Source organism: Macrobrachium nipponense, chromosome 35 (genome assembly GCF_015104395.2).
Source record: "Macrobrachium nipponense isolate FS-2020 chromosome 35, ASM1510439v2, whole genome shotgun sequence".
Classification (NCBI taxonomy): Eukaryota; Metazoa; Arthropoda; class Malacostraca; order Decapoda; family Palaemonidae; genus Macrobrachium; species Macrobrachium nipponense.
Window position 1 is genome coordinate 38,260,028 of NC_061096.1, and position 14,654 is coordinate 38,274,681.

Below are 14,654 nucleotides of genomic sequence, written 5' to 3' on the forward strand. Positions count from 1 at the left end.
AATATCAAAACTCCTCTAATAAATTAGGAGGAAAATTATTATTAAGGTGGTGAATTCATCAACAGGGTCATTGATTCTAAAATCACATGATGACTATCAGGATATGATCTGGCTATTTTCATCGAATGTAGTCATGGCCATTGTTAAATTAAAGTTATTGAGAACTTTTATAAATGCAAACTATGAAGTTTCCTATGAATCCTAGTCTTCAGTTTCTATAATGTAAAGGTGTATGCCCATGGATTCATCCCTTACAACCTTTAATGCCCAGACTGGATAAGCCAGGTAGTCTAATGATACACCACAAGTTTTTATAAAGTTTCCAAAGTCAACATATTGTAATCATCCTAATTATTTTCAACTCCCTCTATTCCTCAGAATCTGCTACAGTTGAGAAAAAAATTTGGGAACAGAAAATTTCTTTACATGTGAAATATACCTAAATTGGAGATCAATTTTTTCCACACAAAAACCAATTACTGTACACTATTATGAGAGCATATTAACTATATTTTCCAAGTGTCAACCAGAACTCACCAAGAAGATATTTTCTGCTTCCAGGAGTGTTACACCCCTTCCCTTACTCCCTATTATAGTTTCAAGTACTGTTTTCATGGTTACCACATTAAAAAAATTTTGATGCATAATACTCATGAAGTACAAACCACTGTCTTACTAAAGCTGAATATCTACTTTTGTGTGAAAGGTAGCTTAGTACAGAGGAGACCTCTGATTAGGTATAAGAATTTTATTGTACCTAAATTTTCATAACTATCAGCTTACCAAAGGATGTAGATTTACTCAAGAGTCTAGATTGTAAGTTAAGCAATAATGGCTTTGGTATTATCTGCCCCAGAAACTGAGAGCACAGCCATTATGAAGACTTGTTTACTTTATTTTGCCAAACTGGATGAAATTAAGATCTAAAGTAAAAAAATGCACCAAAGTTTCTTCAGTGCAATTTAATTTTCTGTACAATGTACAATAAAGTCCATCAAAAATAGATCTATCTTTCAGTGGTCTTGGTACAATGCTGGATGAACCAAAGCCCATGAAACTTTAACCATGGCTCATGGTGGCCTGTTCCATATTGTTGCCAGAAGCACAATTAAGTCTAAATTTAACCTTAAATAAAATAAAAACTGAGCCTACAGGGCTGCAATTTGGTAAGTTTGATGATTGGAGGGTGGATAATCAACATACCATTCTGCAGCCCTCCAGCCCAGTAGTTTTTAAGATCTGATGGCAAAAAGAAAAAGTGCAGACAAAGCCATTTCAATAGTTTTCTTTTACAGAAAACTAAAAACCAGCAGGTAAGAATGAAGAGTTCTTTACGTAATGGATGAAATAATCAGACGTGATAAAGTGAAGCAACTATGTTGCAGGGAATGAGTTACTAGTTGACAATCCTGCTGGCAGGCACCACTGTGAACATGAAATGTATCAAGATACTTATGACTGGCAACTTCTTAAAGGAGTAGAATGAAAGGATGGCCTAGCACTTTCAATCCACAAATTTTCTTTGATCAACAGCTAGGGTGTGCCTGAACAAGGCAAGAGCCAAAACTATGGCTTAGAGCACTTAAGCTTTACTGAGAGTGATCCTCTCTTCTTAGAAAGGAACAAATGGCATTTGATAGTTTTTAGTCCAGAATGATGAGAGACTGATGAGGTGTAAAGGTGGTATTGATTTTAAATAGGTAAATGCGCATTGCCCACCTCATTACTCATAAAATTTGAAGGGATAGGATGGTGAATGATTCGCAAGTACCAGCTGTGTCTCAGTATAGCTATGTTTTCTGATAGAAGCCTAAGGAAAAGATATTTACTGACTGCTCAATTTTTGTAAGGGTGACACTGACATCAACTCAGAACCTTCAAGTTCAAACATTTGGACATTTGGCAGAAGTGAAAGTAGTTCTGAAGAATTCTTGCAAAGAAGCTTGGGTAGTTTATAGATAAAACAAGGCTCTAGGAACCTACATAGAAAACAGTAGATATATTTGGGTTAAACTTGCACTACCACCTGTTCCCTTTCAGAACTCCTAAAGGTTTTGATTAAATTTAAAAATGTATAGAAAAGGTAAATGAGAGAAGAAAGAAGACATGGATATTATATGGTGCAATCCTTCTTGATACTTTTGTTGTGCACACAAAAACAGGAACAGTGCAATACACTGTACTGTGAATAAGCAGTTAGGATATCATGACCTTTGAAAATTATATTGTGCTTGCTAAAGTGTAGTATTTACATATATACCAGAGCACCTGCTTTTCATATTTAATTGAACATATTCTTCAGGTGATGAAACTTACCCTAAAACACCAGTAACAAGAGACTTTGCTCATAGAGGCATGGCAAAGTCAACAAAGGGTCTTCCCTACTGGTTAAATGGCATGAGCAGAAATAAGAGAATAATAGAATTTTAAAATACTTTGATGTTTAAATAGAAGAAGAATTAGACTTAAGTTAAACTAATGGCACCTTTACAGTTACTGGTATGTATACCTTAGAAAAGAAACTTGGAGAAAAGAGAATCCAGTGAGAAGGAGCCCAATGTTAGTATAATACAATTAAACACTCCCAGTTTAATCACTACAAAAATGGCAATATAATAAACTTTCAGACAATCTTGGCTGTTTCTCATTTTCCCCAACAAAGAAATATGAAATGTGAATTGGCATTACCTCCACAATTAGTTTTTAGGTCCCCTCATCTTTGCATACCCCTACTAGAGCAAACTCGAAATAACAAATATGGTGCTCCAATTGCTGATATGACATTTTTTTAGTTCTGACAGTATTATCATCATTTTTACTGACGATCAAAACTCACTGTAGTGATGTATGTTTAATGTTAATATCAAGTCATTTTATTCATCTCAAGACTTTCCCTTTAAAGGTATTCAACAGTTTTGCAAACAGGGTTTCTAAAAATTGGAAGACAAGGGTTCCAGAATGCCATCTCTCTTGCTGTCTGGTCAGGTAAAGGTAACATAATGGCTTACTCCCATTTATTTTTTTATACTGCAGACTGAAAAGATGAGATATCTAGGTATCTGTTCAATGCTGTACAGTAGTGTAAGTACAGTATGACTCCATTAGTATTACTTTTGCCAGCACACTGCAGTAATTAAATTATGAATGTTTCAATGAAAAAGCTGCCAAAATATGGGAAAATTTTTCCTTGAAGTAAGTATACATAAAAAAATTGTGTAAGGACTTTTCTATTGGAATTTTTTTGCTATGCTAAAATGACTAGCTATAGTTTGATCAGTAGTTTAACCCTTATAAGCACTTCTGTTTCACATTTCACACTGTAGATGATACATTCCTTTTTCCCTTTTACTTTACACCTGTCTCTTGTCTCTTCCTGTTTAGCTATCCAACTGTCTCATTTTATATGACTTAAATTTTAACCTAACGAAAATAATCCCCTGGAAGAGTCCTGCAGGAATATAAACGTGATTTGGTCTTGCTAAACTAATCACAATAACAACTCTCAGGTTGACATGATGGATTTTTTAGATAAAAAATTAAATTTTATCCATTAAGTTAATAAATGAATAACAACTTGAAATCCCACCACTTCTGAAAATATTTCTTTCAGGGACTTGTTGAACACATTAATTGATGAAATTAGGATAATCATATGGCAGGTTTTCTTGTTAATGTGGAATTGCCTTCTTTATATCAGGGAATTTGATCATCTCATAATACAGCATATCTATGTGTCTAACCTTAGTAAATGATTCAAAGAGAAGACAAGGATTTCAGAGTGGTATTCTTTTTAAAATACATAATTCCAATATTTTACAGTCATCTAACAGGATGCCTAAATTTGTTGTGGTCACGGCAAATGCAATTTGATATTTTTTTATAATTTTCTTACAGTTTACCTAAGCTTGAATTCAAAGTATCTCAAAATGTATACCATCCATATTAATGATTTAACAACAGTTCTGGAAAATTTCAAGTGCTAAAAGTATAAATTTTTGTGGTTGCATAATGTCATAATATGAATTATTTTAGTATGAGATACTATTAGCAATTCAGATATATGTATACATATAATTATATACATAATATATATAGTATAAATATATAAGGCAGAATATGTTGGTGCAAGTGGGCCACAGCATATAGAAGGACAGGATGACAAGGAGATAGCCAGTCACCAGAAGGTGATATATTTATTGCTGATGCATTTTGTAAAACATTGTTATGTCATCAAGGGTAAAAGAGAAAGCAACTTAAATTAAAAATACGTACATGGAATATTACTTTTACTTTATGTATGTAAGTGTCTCAACAAATCATACATGAAAACAAAACAATTTAAAAAGCACCTACCAGACTAAAAGTTGAAGGCTGAATGATTCAGAAGGGAGGGAGAAGCAGCAAAGAAAGCCGGTTCCAGCCAGATAAAACTTTACAGAGGAGGTGTGTGAGTTCAACTTGGGCACCAACTGCTTAATAAATAACGACTTAAGATGAACAGTTTGTGTAAATGGCTTGTGGCCCAAGACAGAGAAGTCAGAATAACTGATACTATTGCAAATATTTGTGATTTCTGATATTAGACAATTGAGGATTGGACAATCTGCAATCAATACAATGGCGGACACCTTTATGTGAATCAGCTCGACCTTTAGCAATCGTTTAGTCGAACTTGAGATTCCTTCTAAATTTGTTGTCTTGGATGTATGGAATAGTACTGGCGTACTATATAGTACATAGTTTCTTTTGTGAAAGCTAATGGGAGGGAAGTCTGATAGTTTTTTATTTAGAAGAGTCTTGCATGTTTAAAGAAAACATGTATGATATGAATCCCAGGAAGAGGTTAGTGTTGTAAGCCCAATGGAGCAAGGTAAAAATTGAATTGAGTTTAAAATTATAAAAACAAGTGCTGTAAAAGTTTGAACCTAGAACTGAAAAAGTCTTTTTCCAAAAATGGAAGCGTTAAAAATATCACCATGTCTAAACACCAAACATTTAAAAATGGCAATCGATCATTTTCCCCCCTCTAATGTAAACTTGATATTATGATGTAATCATTAATGTATGAAAGGAACTGGTTGGCATGGAAAGCTGATTTGAAGAGAACAAGGGTGTCATCAACAAACCATTTATGCACAAGGATAAAAACCAAGGGGGCAATTTTCCATATGCCCTCCCCCAGGTTGCATATAAAAATGTTGAAAAACGTGGTACTGAGGGGTGATCCCATTGCTGAGCTGTCAACCTGTTTATACTGACAATCATTAAAACTAAAGGCAGTGTCTAGCACTGCAAACTACAGCAAATTTCTTAGAATGGCTACATTCATAGTTAAAGTAAGTATCATTGGGTTCAAGAAAATTTTTATCTAAAATAACCTTGATTGTTTGTATAAACAGGTTGGTGGCATGGCAATGGGATCACCCCACAGTCCCATGTTTTCCAACATTTTTATGTGCTCCCTGGAGGAGGGCATGCTGGAAAATTGCCCCCTTAGTTTTTATCCTCATGTATAAATGGTTTGTCAATGACACCTTTGTTCTCTTCAAATCCACTTTCCAAGCTGACCAATTCCTCTCTTACATTAATGAACTACATCCTAATATCAAGTTTATGTTCGAGAGTGAGGAAAATGATAGATTATCATTTTGGATGTTTTGGTGTTTCAACATGGTGGTAGTTTTGGTGTTTCCACATGGTGATAGTTTTAATACTTCATTTTTAGAAGAAAACTTTTTCATGTCTGGGTTCAAACTTTTATAGTGCTTGTTTTTATAATTTCAAACTTAATTCAATTTTTACATTGCTCCATTGGGGTTACACACTAACCTCTTCTTGGGATTCATATCCAAGAAATATTATTCTTGTATGAGAGAAACTACTGTATATACTAGCAGCTAGCCAGTATTCCATACATCCAAGATCACAAATTTAGAAGGAATCTCAAGTCTCCATCTGAAAAACATTTCAATATGTTCGTAGTTAATTTAATTTTTAAAAATCCCCTTACAATAGGATCTCTTTTAAAATTTAAAGACAGAATCTGCCCAACATTGCAATTGCAATCTTCAGTCGTATATAAAACATACTTGCCCAAGATTTAATCTGGGGACTTATGTAGGTCTGACTAAACAATTGCTAAAAGTCAGAGCTGAGTCACATAAAGGTGTCAACCATCTTACCGGCTGCAGATTGTCCAGTCCCGAATTTTCTATCAGAAATCACACAAAAATTTTTAATTATTCTGACTTCTCTGTCTTGGGCCAAACAAGCCGTTTACATGAACTTCTCATCTTAGAATCTTTATTTATCAAGCAGTTAGTGCCCAAGTTGAACTCGCACCCCTCTGTACAGTTGTACCATCTGGCTTTAACCGCCTTTCTTTGCTGCTGCTCCCTCCTCTCTGTGTGATTCAGCCTTCAACTTTTAGTCTTGCAGGTACTTTTTAAACTGTTTTGTTTTAATGTATGTTTTGTATAATTTGTTGAAACTCTTAAAGTCAAAGTTATATTCCATGTATTCTTAATTTGTGTTGCTTTCTCTTGTAGCCTCGATGATCCAACAGTGTTACAAAAACATGTTGGCAATAAATACGTGTATCTCCTCTAATAACCAGCTATTTGCTTGTCACCCTATCCTCTATATACAGGCAGACCCCGGTTATCAGTGGCGGTTCCATTCCGACAGCTTGATGATAAGAGAAAACTGCTGATAACCAGATTTTGGCGACTCTATTAGGCATGTATCGACACTAATACTCTATTATCAGTGCTGATAACCAGAAATCGGCACATTTCGGTGATAAAAATTGCTGATTTGCAGTGCTAGACAAGTGCCATAAAACCAGATTGTTGATAACAGAGTCCACCAATAACTGGGGACAGCCTGTGTGTGTGTGTGTTTATATATATATTATATATATATATATATATATATATATATATATATATATATATATATTATTATATATATATATATATATTATATTATATAATTATATATATAATCCATTCTAGAGGGGCTTATAAGGAGGTCCCCGAAGAATTCCTTAATGCCACAGGACTCCATGAGTGTGTTTAACGGTCATTCTCTCTCAGATTAAAAAGAGCGTCACCTCCCCCCAGCATCCCCCAAAAAATTCTACTTCGGCCTGGAAAAACTTACATTTTTCTAAATTTATTTTCATCTGCCTTAATGCTTCCGAAACTTGTATCAGGTTACCTTTATGCTCCTCTACAGTAGCACCAACTACAATGATATCATCTAAATATACAAAAACCCCAAGGGCAATTACAGTAGTACCGCGAGATACGAAATTAATCCGTTCCAGGGCGCCCTTCGTATCATGAGGTTTTCGTATCTTGGACCACATGTTACATGTAAAATGGCTAATCCGTTCCAAGCCCTCCAAAAACACCCCAGTAAATTTCATAATAAAGCTAAATTGACCTATAAACAATGAAATACAACAACAATTTGGACCATTCAATACCTAAATTAATAAAAAAAATCCAAAATATAACCTGTAAATAAATTGTATATTAGTGTACATGGTAACAAGAAATATACTGTATGTAAAATGTGGAAGCTTACCTTTCGAGTGAGGCAACGTACATACGTAACTATCCAAGGAAGATTGCTTCTGCCTACTTTTCACAATGTTCCTGTGTGAGCCTTTTCGGGGGGTGTCTTCTACAAATGATTGCACTTTATGAAAAGCGGCTTTAATTTCTGCCTTTTTTTTTCTATTGTACATATGTACGTACGTACACTTTAAAAAATATACGTACACAATGTTCCTGTGTGAGCCTTTTCGGGGGGTGTCTTCTACAAATGATTGCACTTTATGAAAAGCGGCTTTAATTTCTACTGGTTTTCTTTTCTTTTTTTGATTTTTAACTTTTTTTTCCTTTTCTTTTTTTACTTTACGTAGTTTTTTTTTTTTTTTTTTTTTTTTTTTACACAATTTCAACTTTCTGTTTTGTATCACTTGGTTCTTTTTTTGCACCTCATGACTCTGTTGGCCCTGGTGTCCATCAAAACCCTGTTCAACCAAATGCTCTCTCTGCAACTGATTTGGGTACTGAATGTTCGGCTGCTGACCTTCAACATAAACTGAAGTGCCTTGATTATACGTACTGGTATGTATGTTGTAAATGATTGGTCTACACCCTCTGTTCAGCAGGGAGTGGAGATTCTACCAACCTTGCAAAGTTTCCAGTTATCCCATGTGAGAGATCTTGGTCACTTTTTTTTTTTTTAAATAACGTACACATTGATGATCCCGAAAACGAATACCGCGTGCGTACTATAACAATGCTGGTACCGAGTGGCCGAGGCACGTCACCACGTGTACATAGTAGATGCATGATGGGAGGGACGCTGGCCAATAGGAGAGAAGGATTTCATGGCCTCGACTAGCATCAGGAACCAATGGGAGAGCCGGAGGATGGTGGCGAGTACTAGTACTAAGATGGCGGCGCGCGGCGCGATTTTCAAAATTGTTATCCGGGCGAATCTCGGACTTTCAGAAACCTTTCGTATCTTGAAAATTTTTCATATGTAGAGCCGTTAAATTTTTTGTATTGGCTTTCGTATCTCGAGTTTTTCGTAAGTTGAGCCTTTCGTATCTCGAGGTACCTCTGTACAGAGGCTAAAACGACATCATTACTCGTGAAAAATGAGCAGGAGCATTCTTTAATCCAAAGGGAAGGAAATTATATTCATATAGCTGATTATTCGCTATTTAGGCCATTTTCTCTTTACTCTCATTATCAAGGGGTATTTGATGATAGCCAGACTTAAGATCCAGTGTGGTGAAAAATTTACTCTCCCTTACTTCAAGCAAAAGCTCTTCGATCGAGGGCAATGGATAGGCATTGTCCTTGGTAAAGGCATTCAATTGTCTATAATCAACACACAGCCTGAGAGAGCCATCTTTTTTCTTAACTAAAACAATTGGAGAAGCCCAGGGAGACTCACTTTTCCGAATGATACCCTGCTCCAGCATCTGTTTTATCTTTTCTCCAACTACTTGTTCATGACAGGCAGATGTTCTGTAAGGCTTACTTCAGATAGGGGGATGATCTCCTGATTCTATTTTAAAAGGTAACTTATCTATTCACCCTGGAGGTTCTTCTGCTATCGCCATTGTCTCTTGATATTCCCTTACTATTTCTCCTACGCAACTGCAGTAATTCAAAGGTGTTGCTTTAACAGCTGTTTGCACTAGTTTTCTAAGCTGGGGTTCACCACGACCTTGACTCTGTGTAGTCAGGGCCGACACTACATTACCGGTTTCTACAAGGGAACACACTTCTAAATCACATAGAGACTCTTTACTTAATTCTAATCTACTACTACTCACATTTACAAAAGGGACATTTGCCTTGCCATCGATGATGGTAGCGACACCAGGCAACATAAAGTCTGCCCAATTTCTATGGGGATTTATATACACCAGCGTTCCTTCTTGTAGTTTCCTTGCTGGAACAAGAGGAAGGGAGTAGAGATAGGCAGGGGGGATCACCTCCCCCATCTCAGGGGTAGCGGGCACCACTCCCGTATCCCACGTGGCGGCCAGGGCAATTCGGACAGCTGCTTTTGTTTCCCCCAATACGGGAATCCGTTGGTACTGCCCCCCTCCTTCCGGCATCGCCACTCCCACCCCACACCTGACACCAAAATTATGACCCCGACCTGGGTCGCGTGGGTCTCTTAATGTTACTGTGGGTCATGCAGAAATCAAACGCTCAGTGATTAATTTAACACCGGTCCTCTATTCTTATGAAGTTACACAAGGGCCCGAGTGAGTAAAACTAAATTCTATAAAAACCCGAGTTTCAGACTGAGAATGGGAACCGGCGGAGGGAACCATGGGGAAACCGTATGTCCAGCCTCTTGCTTGACCGACACCTGACTCCCTCCCTCAAGGGGAAACCTCGGCATTCTCTCTCTTTCCTCTAACCCCCACAACCCGCGATATTTTCCCTCTAGGATGTGATTGGCTCCGGCACCTCTCCTTAGGTCTACTGACCAATGGGTGCCCATATAGGTGATGCTAAGAACCAACAAACTTTTTTGGGGGGGATGCCGGGGGAAGGTTACACTCTTTTTAATCTGAGAGAGAATGAACATTAAACACACTCATGGAGTCCTGTGGCATTAAGGAATTCTTGAGGACCTCTTTATAAGCCCACTAGAATGGCTTATATATATACAGGCAGTCCCCGGGGTTATGACAGGGGTTTCGTTCTTGGGACGCGTCGTAAGCCGAAAATCATCGTAAGCCGGAACATCGTAAAAAATCTTAAGAAAACCTTACTTTTAATGCTTTGGGTGCAATGAAAACTATGTAAACTGCACTCTCATTGCATTTTTCTTCAAAAAAACCTTCAAATATTGATTATTTTGCATTTTTGGTGTCATTTCATCTGCCAGATGAGCGTTGTAGGCGTCGTAACCCTGGAAATAATGTCTGATGAATATAAATGAGAAGCGCCTTAACCTCGTTGTAACCTGAACCTGTCATAACCCAGGGACTGCCTGTATGTATGTGTATATATATATATCTATATATATATATATATATATATATATATATATATATTATATGTACATATGTATGTATGTATGTAGATGATATATATTATATATTATAATATATATATAATTATATATATAACTATATATTATACTTTATCTTATATCTATTATATATATATATATTATATATAGTATTATAGATATCTATATCGATATATATATATATAATTATATATAATATATTATATATACGTATAGATTAATATATATATATATATATAATAATATATATAATACATATATTATTATATAGTGATACATTAATATATAATTATTATATAATATTACTAATTAATATAATATATTATATAGATAGATATATTTATATATATTTATAATATATATCGATATATATATATATATTATACTTTATATTATGTATTTATTATATAGATATATAATATATATATATATATATAATGTAATAATATCTAATTCTATCTATCTAATCTAATCTAATATATAATATATTATAATATAGATAATATATATATCTAATAATATATATATATATATATATATAATATCTATATATCCTAATATATCTATATATATATCTTAGATCGATATATCTATATATATTATATATATATATAGATAATTATATATATATATCTATCTAATATATAATATATATATATATATATATATATCTATATCTATATATATATATATTATATTATTTATAATCTTATATATCTATGTAATAATATCTATATATATAGATCTATATATATATCATATTATATATCTATATATATATATATACAGTATGTATATCTATATATATATTATATTATATATATAATATATATATATCTATATATCTATATATATCTATCTAGATATATATATATATGCAATATAAAAACACTGTATCGTGCTTCTAAGAAATCAATAGAGGGATCCACAGTAATATCCTTGTTTATCTAGATATAATATGTTTATACAAAGGTTAAAGCTTTCGTCCATCCTCCTGTGGACTTGATCACTAAGCAAATGAGACATGTAATGGTGAAGAATTCCAAATAAACATAAACAAACAGACAAAGAACATTAACAAGGTTAAAAAATTCGAACAAGTCATTGGGTCGTTTGCCTTTCCATAATTCGCTGTGATCTACGAGGCGGGACAAAGCGCCGGTCTTCTTCCTGAATGACATCTTGACGGTCGTTAACCAAAAAGGTAGTTTGTAGATTAGGCTCTTGAACGGGCGAAGGATGGTTATTTACATTATCAGATTGAAGGAGGCTGTACACATTTCTGAAGTTCTTTATTCTGGCCCTTTTGCAAATTTCTTCACTCAAAAGTAAATTGTTCTGTATGCCAGTATTCCCCTCAAAAGTGTCATTCAAAGTGATGAGAGCTCCTTCCACAATTCTCCTAGTGGTCCTATCCGCACTCTTATTCCGATCATGCCATCGACTTCAAGGGAGGAAAAGTTATTTATAAGAGTGCGGATAGGACCACTAGGAGAATTGTGGAAGGAGCTCTCATCACTTTGAATGACACTTTTGAGGGGAATACTGGCATACAGAACAATTTACTTTTGAGTGAAGAAATTTGCAAAAGGGCCAGAATAAAGAACTTCAGAAATGTGTACAGCCTCCTTCAATCTGATAATGTAAATAACCATCCTTCGCCCGTTCAAGAGCCTAATCTACAAACTACCTTTTTGGTTAACGACCGTCAAGATGTCATTCAGGAAGAAGACCGGCGCTTTGTCCCGCCTCGTAGATCACAGCGAATTATGGAAAGGCAAACGACCCAATGACTTGTTCGAATTTTTTAACCTTGTTAATGTTCTTTGTCTGTTTGTTTATGTTTATTTGGAATTCTTCACCATTACATGTCTCATTTGCTTAGTGATCAAGTCCACAGGAGGATGGACGAAAGCTTTTAAGCTTTGTATAAACATATTATATCTAGATAAACAAGGATATTACTGTGGATCCCTCATTTGATATATATATATATATATATATATATATATATATATATATATATATATATATATATATATATATATATATATATATATATATATATATATATATCCGTTCTTAAGATGCGTTGTAACATGATTTTCAGCGTAAGTCGGAACATAAAATAATACCACATGATTTAATGTAAATATGTATCAACAACAAAGAGAGAACAATTCCTTACCTTTATTAACCCTTAAACGCCGAAGCGGTAAAAATAAAAAAACTCTCCCAAATGCCGGAGCCGGTTTTGAGTGAGCGCGGAAGTGGAAAAAATAATTTTTTCTAAAAATCACACCGCTCTTAGTTTTGAAGATTAAGAGTTCATTTTTGGCTCCTTTTTTTGTCATTGCCTGAAGTTTAGTATGCAATCATCAGAAATGAAAAATAATATCATTATCATATGTAAATAATGCGATATATGGTAGCAAAAAAATAAAATTCATACATAATTGTATTAAAATCACGCTGTGCAAAAAACAGTAAAAGCTAACGAGTTTCTTTTTTTTCGTTGTATTGTACACTAAATTGCAATCATTTTGATATATAATACATTGTAAAACAATAAAAGCAACACTGGAAAAATATTATCACAAAATGATGTACGAATTCGTAACGCGAGGACGTAAAAAAATGTTTGTTTCAAAAATTCACCGTAAATCTAAATACTGTTCTAGAGACTTCCAATTTGTTTCAAAATGAATACAAATGATTGAATATTACGATACTGTAAGAGTTTTAGCTTACAATTGCAGTTTTCGACAATTTCCGACGAGTTAAAAATGACCAAATGTCGAAGTTTTTTTATAAATTTTTTTTATATGCAATTATTTCGGAAATAAGAAAAGCTACAACCTTCAAATATTTTTCCTTTTATTCTACATGAAATTGCGCACATTTTCATATATAAAACTCTATGAAATGCCTAATAGGAAACGGAGCAAATTTTCCGAGAATGCGATGTACGCAATTCGGAGATTTATGGCGGAGAATCCGCGCACGGAGGGAAGGAAAGTTTTTTTCATAAATTCACCATAAATCAAAATATTGTGCTAGAGACTTCCAATTTGTTGCAAAATGAAGGTAAATGATTGAATATTACTAAAATATAAGAGTTTTAGCTTACAATTGCGTTTTTCGACCATTTCGGTAGAGTCAAAGTTGACCGAACGTGGTTTTTTTTCTATTTATCGTGATTTATATGCAAATATTTCGAAAATTAGAAAAGCTACAACCTTCAATTATTTTTCGTTATATTCTACATGAAATTACGCACATTTTCATATATAAAACTTTATGTAACGGCTAATTTAAAATGGTGCAAACATTACCACAATCGCACGTATGATTTTTTCGGAAGAGTTACCGTGCGGACATAAGGAAAATGTTATTTTTTTTCATAAATTCACCATAAATCGAAATATTGTGCTAGAGACTTCCAATTTGTTACAAAATGAAGGTAAATGATTGAATATTACTAAAATATAAGAGTTTTAGCTTACAATTGCGTTTTTCGACCATTTCGGTAGAGTCAAAATTGACCGAAGGTTGAAAATTTGTCACTTATCATTTTTTATATGAAAATATTTCAAAACTGATAAAAGCTACAACCATGGGTTGTTTTTAGTTATATTGTGCATGAAATTGCGCACATTTCCATATATAAAACTTTATGTAACGTCTAATTTTAAAATGGTGCAAACATTACCACAATCGCATGTATGATTTTTTTCGGAAGAGTTACCGCGCGGACGTAAGGAAAAAGTTTTTTCATAAATTCACCATAAATCGAAATATTGTGCTAGAGACTTCCAATTTACTGCAAAATTAAGGTAAATAGTTGAATATTACTACAATATAAGCGTTTTAGCTTACAATTGCGTTTTTCGACCATTTCGGTAGAGTCAAAGTTGACCAAAGGTTGAAATTTTGGCACTTATCGTTATTTATATGGAAATATTTCAAAACTGATAAAAGCTACAATCATGAGTATTTTTGTTGTTGTATTTTAAATGAAATTGCGCACATTTTCATATTTAATACTCCATGTAACGGATAATTCA

The 14,654-nt window shown here is 34.0% G+C and overlaps 1 protein-coding gene across 9 annotated transcripts in view; it reads right to left on the bottom strand.

Annotated features, from left to right (window-relative positions):
- The window catches only part of LOC135208655 (RILP-like protein homolog), a 332,766-nt gene that overhangs the window by 8,678 nt on the left and 309,434 nt on the right, over positions 1-14,654 (bottom strand). The window lies entirely within an intron of this gene.